The sequence below is a fragment of the Fukomys damarensis genome, unplaced genomic scaffold (assembly GCF_012274545.1).
Source record: "Fukomys damarensis isolate Sample0158 unplaced genomic scaffold, DMR_v1.0_HiC HiC_scaffold_16, whole genome shotgun sequence".
Lineage (NCBI taxonomy): Eukaryota > Metazoa > Chordata > Mammalia > Rodentia > Bathyergidae > Fukomys > Fukomys damarensis.
In genome coordinates, this window is record NW_022900928.1 from 30,676,055 (window position 1) to 30,682,950 (window position 6,896).

Below are 6,896 nucleotides of genomic sequence, written 5' to 3' on the forward strand. Positions count from 1 at the left end.
GGAGGAGCGGGGCTGGGGCCCCGAGTCCTCTTCATGTTACCACCGCATTCATTAGCTCAGTGCCAAGAACTGAGCTTTAAAACTATCCAGTCTCGGGTGATCTCAGATATAGACATCTATTATTCTATTTGTGTTGTTTGGGTAGAAGGTCGGAGCAAGAGCTCGAGAAGAAGCAGGAAAGAATTGTAACGGAGGTGTTTCAACTGTCCTGAACTGACATGAAACAAACTGGCTCCCTTTCCTGTTTTTCAACTACCAGGAAGCTACTTTCAACCTAAACATTTGTCCAAAACTCTAAATCTGTGCTTCCCAATACCTCGCAAATAGTATTACTTGCCCTGCTATACAGTACCATAAATTCAGCATGTCCAAAATTTAAACAGCATTATTGGCAAGAGTCTGGAATCAGGTTGTCTTGCTTCAATCTCAGCTGTACGAATGTCAGTGACAGGACCTTACAATTTCTGTATCTTAACTGGTCTCTAACTGTGTTTTACCATAATAGCAACTGCAATTTAACACGTATTAAACCCTTTCGAATGTTGCCTATTACTTTCCTCAATTTCCCGCAGACTTGGTACTCTTATGTTCTTTCCTGACAGCCAGTGGATCACCATCCAGCAGCCCCCAAAGCCAGCAACTTAAACATAGATCCTCAAGTCGTCCTCTGTCAATATCCATATCAGATTGGTCTCTAAGGCGTGTAGAGTCTCCCACATATTTTTAAAGCCCTTGGCCTTCTCTTCATTCACTACTACTATCTGGACAATTTGGACTAACTTCAGCTTCTCCAAATCCAATCTATTTCACTCATCACCAGGGTAACCTTTTAGATCCACAAGCCTAATGACATCCCTGTTGAAGCATTCTTTGAAATGCTTTTATCGCTTTCAAGATAAGGCCCATATTCCTTAACTTGGCACTTTCCACTTAACTGCTTACAACAATCTTTCTACCTTTATCTCACACTGTATCTTTTGCTTCAGCCACAACATTCTTTGAACACATTCTTCTTGACTGTGAGCTCTTCCCTCCTCATCTGACTGGCAACACCTACTCATTCTACAAAGCTGGACTCAGATGTCAGATTCATTTATTTACTTGACTAACACTTCTAAAGTTTCCCGGAGCCTTAGCAATGCTTTAATGCTATAGTACTTCCATGTCTTTTAAGGCATCTGGGACAGGGTTTTAACGTTATTTGTGTATGACTCCAACCTCTCCTTGAGAACACATCATCTTTCTACCCGTATCTGCAGCAGCTAGTGACACATAGTAGCAATCAACCTGTTGTTAAAATGTATTTAATACATGTTCATAGGGTACTAAGTGTGCCATATAATGTTTTAAACACTTTACAAACACTATCTCCTTAAATCTATAAACAACTCTTTGAGGTGGATACCACTGTTTCTCCCTTCATCTTATTGTTGAGGAAACCGAGGCACAGAGGAGGATAGTAACTCATAACCCAGTAAATTGATTCCAATCTAGACTATCCTTCTGTGGTCTCTGTGGTAGGTACAATAGTAAATCGTTCCTTCAAAATGTTCACATTCGATCTCTGACAAAAAGGACTTTGCACATGTAATTAAATCAAGGATGTTGAGATGGAGTGAGATGGATACTCCCTTGCTCTTGGGAGCAGGCTTCAGAAGATGGAAAAGGCAAGAAAATGAACCCTCCTTTGAAGCTCCAGAAAGGAACAGAGCCTAGCCAACACCTTAATTTTGGCCTACCATCTTCCATTTCAGATAACTGAAAATATAAATGTGGATTGTTTTAAACTACTACCTGTGTGATAATTTTTTTAAGCCATCCATAGCAAACATACAATCTCCAATCAAGGATGGGGCTGCTTTATGTTAGTAAGTGGGAAGGGCATACTTGCTAGTGTTTGCATTCATCCAAATGTGTCCATCCCAAGTCTCAGAGTTTCACTTCCTACCAACAGGAAACCTGACTTTAGGCTAACAGAACATTGAACAAACCTCTATTGCCTTAATTATCACATCTGAGCCTCACTTTCAGCACAGTCAACTGTCTACTTCCAGAAGGATAGAAGTTTTTAAAAATCTTCCATGAAAGTCTTCTGGATTTCACAGTGTCCTAAATTAATAGGTGAATGGCCGAAACCTGGAATTCTCTTTCTTCGAGGCTTTTTAAATTGCTAACAAAACCCAGCCAACTCCATGAAATTATCATTGACATTGTCCTCATACCATTCAAGGACTAGATCATGCTTTTTCATGGAGGGTGGGGGACTTTCCCAAGGAAATGGAAACTGGTGCTTAGGTGAACAAAGGAATTTTAGATATTACAATGATTTGTGGCCTCTGAAGTACAATACTATTTGACAACAATCTTAGTGTTTTATTTCCCTGGCTAGGAAGACAATATTTTTCCTCCTTAGAAGGGCAATAATGAATAAAAAGTTGAGACTCCCATGCTAAGGCTCTTGCATAATTTAATGTAATCCTTTACCAACAGATGAAGAGTCTTTTGTTTTGTTTTGTTTTTGTCCTAGAGATTGAACCCAGGGCATTTGCATTGCGCTACATCCACAGCCCTGTTTTATTTTGAGTTCTGCAGGCTGGGCTTGAACTTGTGGAGAGCCTTATTATGATAGTACAGTTTATCAGGGGTTATTAGTAGTCAACTGTCAATAGCGGTGTCCTTGTTGCCATCTGACTGATGACTTAGTGGCAGAACCCCATCCTAAGAACAATTACCTAAATTTGGATTTCTCAAAAATCAGAGCCCATGAGAAATACTCAGGAACAAATTGTTTACTTAGAAACGATCCCAGAAAACAAAAGTGAAACAGGGGAAAGGGAAAGCCAAAGGAGAAGATGTTATTGAGGCTTTCACTTCCACCAGAACCTCAGAGAAGCATGTCAGAGTGCCTCCCAAAGAGACCATCTGAAAGATCAGTGCTTTTGTATTAGTCATTTTCCCATCACTTGGACAAAATTCCTCACATCTGTAAGTTAAAGAAGAGCTTATTTGGCTCTGGCTTATCGTGGGCTCAGTCCATGGTTGTTTGGCTCCAAGAACAGCAGAAGGACATGGTAAAGGATAGATGATCATCCCATGAAGGTCAGGAGGCAGAAAGAGAGGGGAAGAGCCAGGGGCAAGCACACACCCTTCCAGGTCACATCAGCAGTGATCCACCTCTTCTGACCAGGTCATGCCTTTGAACTCATGAGATATGTGGGAGGACATTTTGGATGTAACAGCTTTTATACACTGGCCTCCATTTCTCATTGGCTGATGACTGTCCCAGGACTATTTCCCCTGGACTTTGGGTCTTAGCTTGCAAGTCTACATAGCAAGCTACCACAGATGCCAGAGAGACTGAGGCAGACTAAGGAAAGATGTGAGATGGACATGAGGTGACACTCTGGCACCATGTGGAGAACTGGAACTGTCCACTGCAGCTCCAGCTGAAATCACATGAGGAGTAAGAGACTGTGACAAGTACCAGAAGTATTTGCCACAAACTAGATGTTTTACTTACAGGTTCACCTTATAAGCCAACTTTAGTAGATAATGCCAAATCTATTTTCCAAAATAAATGAACTGATTTGTATTCTTCCCAGGATTATATAAAAATTTCAGTTATTCTACATCCTCACCAATACTCGGTATCATCAACCTTCAGAGTCAGGTGTGGAAGGATGCAAAAGGACCACCTGTGCACTGCAGAGCCCGACAATCAGGTCAAAAGTGGAGGACCTGGAGCTCGCTGCAGAGTCCCATGGGAGTTCATATCAGGAAGCCAAAGGGTCTGTGTTGGAAGGCTAAAGAGTCAGGGCCAGAAAGTTGAAGACTTTGCACTGGAAAATAGATGTCCAAAGGCAATAGTGAAGACTGGAGCTCCTCTATCAGAGGCCAATTCCCTCTGACTGCATAGAGAGGGGAATGGTGAGAGCTAAAGAAAAAAGTACAATAGAGACTTGCATAATTTCAAAGTATGGGGGGCCATAGGTCAGTGCCACAGAGTGGGCAAAGACAATGACTCTCCGAGCTAGCCATTGTTTCTTGGGTACACACAGAAGTGGAGGGAGTATGAAGTGCCTTGGGGGCAGCAGTGATCTCATGCCTGATCCTGAGCTTCATGCCGATGAAGGCAGAAAGGAGAGCATTCCCACCTCAGTAGATGGGATGAGCTGACCTGAAAAAGGTGAAACCTTTTTCTTTTGTATTGCTACTTGGTTCTCAAGGAACCGGGACATCTTCAGCTGGTGTCATCTTGCCCTTGAGCGTCACAGCACCACAGGCTGTTGAGGCCTCAGCTGAGACCAGAGGCAAAAGGAGTTATGTTTCCACATGCCACAGCCTGCTCATGGGCAGCGTGACATTAGGCTTTAGACAGCTATAGTCACACTTTAATTATGAAGTGATTTTCCCCCAGATTTATGTAGAAATGCTCCCGACACCCCTCGAAAGAAGCAGAAACAAGACTTCCTTCATTTTTCCCTTTTTATTCCATGAAGGCTAGAAGCCTATTGGTTGGAACCACCTACACTCAGGGTAGTTCTTTCTTCTTCAGTTAGTCCACCATCCACACACAGCCGGATCTATGATAAACCAATCAGCACGGCATTTCTTAGTCAAGCTGACACCACAGTTAACTATCACAGTTAAGTTTTAATTTTCCAAATGCATTTGCATCATTGTACAGATTGGAAAGGCTTGCTTTAAACACACAGCCTTTGTGTCCACCCAATGTAATTTTGGTCCCTTGAGTTCTAGTGCCTAGTGTTTTTCCAGTACTTCTTGTATTGAACATAGGTGGTGTCTTCACATCGTACCAATATTTCTTAGAAAATGATTGATCACTTCCTCCTTGACTTGCTCTTTGCCACTTTTCATAAGGTGCTTGTTCTTGTCTACCACCATGGTGCTGCTCAGAGAGCTAAAAGGTAGTTTGCATTCTTTTGATTACTAAAGAGGTTGGACACCTGCACATCAGTATATTCATGTCTCGGATGTGTGTGTGTGTGTGTGTGTGAGTGTGTGTGTGGGTTTGTGAGTCTATACAGGTCTTCTGTTCAAGTCTTCAAAATCAACTTTATTGAAACATAAGTTACATGCAATATTATAATGTAATGCACTCTTTTTAAGTGTTTAGCTTCATGAGTTATGACAACTGTGTGTACCTTTTAACAAATCCCTTCTGATCCAGGAAGTTCCCTTATGCCTTTTGCAGTCACCCTCCAACAATCAAAATAACCTGCTTACTATAACTATACTTAATTTTGCTTGCTCCAGAATTTCATATAAACAAGATCATACAGTAGGTACTTCTTTGTATCTGATTTCTTCCCCCCCATCCTTCCCTCTCCAGCTTCCTCCTTCGCTTTTCCCCCTTCCCTTCCTTTATAGGAGAGTCTTTGCTCTTCAACTCCCAAATGTAACTGCACATTACATTATAAATGTTGTTTTCATTTGCATTTCCCTGATGGCAAATAGGTTGAACATTTTTTATAAACTCATTAGATGTTGTACTTATTTTGAGAAATGACTGTGCAATTCATTTGTTCATTTGTTTGTATTATTCTTGTTTGTTTGTGTTTTTTGAGTTTTTTATATATTCTGGAAATTAATCTTCTTTTGGATGAGTAGCTAACAAGGTTGTCTCCCATTTTGTAAGCTGTCTCTTTACTGTGTTTCTTTACTGTTCAGCTTTAAAATTTAATGTAATCTTATTTGTTGATTCTTGCTATTATTTCTTCTGTTAGTGGAATTCTGTTTCACAAGTCTTCGTTTGCGCCTATGTGGTGAAGTGTTTCTCAGCTTGGCAAAATGTAGGCAGTCAGTTCTGTTCTACAGAAAAGGGCAAAGCTGTTCAGTATTTTGGTACGGGTAGAACAAAAGGGACTCTCCTTTGCTCTGTCCTCTGATGCTTACTTAGTACCACTGTCCTGTGTTATATTTTCTGACTTTGCCTGAGTGTTCACATTGTATGCAAGTATTTTGTTTGGGTTTTTTTACCAAATATTAATCTCTATAAAAGTGAGGATGTTTATCTTTTAGGTGTCTTCAAAGACTTTATTTTTTAACTGCTACTTTCACTAGGAAATACAACGTATAAATGTAACAGAAACAAGTTTTAGTGAGTCACTGTGGGCCCAGGGTGCCTGCTGCTCCTTAAAACGCTAAGTTTGTGTGTGCTGCCGGCGCACAGGCGCACACACACACACACACACACACACACACACACACACAGTGGTAGCCTTTCTTAACATTTTGGCTTCTAAAAACAGAATGGATATGCTTGGTTGAATGTCTGGCCCCTTAAGTTTCTCTTGCGCTTACCCTGAGACAGAAAAGTGCCTGACTCCACTTTTTGCAGACAGAGGCATGGTTTGGCTGACAGCTATTCCAGTCCTCTCCCTTCCTTCCCTTCCTTCCCCACTGGGCACCTGAGAATAGACTGAGGCAGTTTTCCTCAGTGTCCTCCTACCACTGCTAGGATTTCCACATGACTGCTCTCCAGACTGGTCTGACAAGAAGTACGACTAGGCTGACAGCTGCTGTACCCCTCCCATGCTCCAGGCCACTCCACACGGCCACATCTCTACAAAAAGAGCAGGAAAAACCTTCAGGGAGAATCCAGGCTCCTTATTAACATCCCCAGAGCCCAGTAAACTGTGATGAACACGGCTAGCCTTCCTAAAGATTTCCCAGTTTGGGACCCTACATTTGGAAATCCAAAGCCCTCTCGAGATTTCGGTTCTTTCCTACAAGCCGTCCAGTACCCTGCCACCTGGTCTTTGGACTCTTTAGCTCCCTGTCTCTCCCTCTGTTCTCCAGTGTGGATCCAGATTCAAACATAGCCCCTTCAGTTTCCACCAAAGACTCATTTACACAGAGAAGTTCTCAGTTTA

General features: G+C 41.9%; 1 pseudogene; it reads right to left on the reverse strand.

Annotated features, from left to right (window-relative positions):
* Positions 1-4,633: 4,633 nt before the first annotated feature.
* Positions 4,634-4,905, reverse strand: LOC104868543 (annotated as a pseudogene).
* Positions 4,906-6,896: the final 1,991 nt, after the last annotated feature.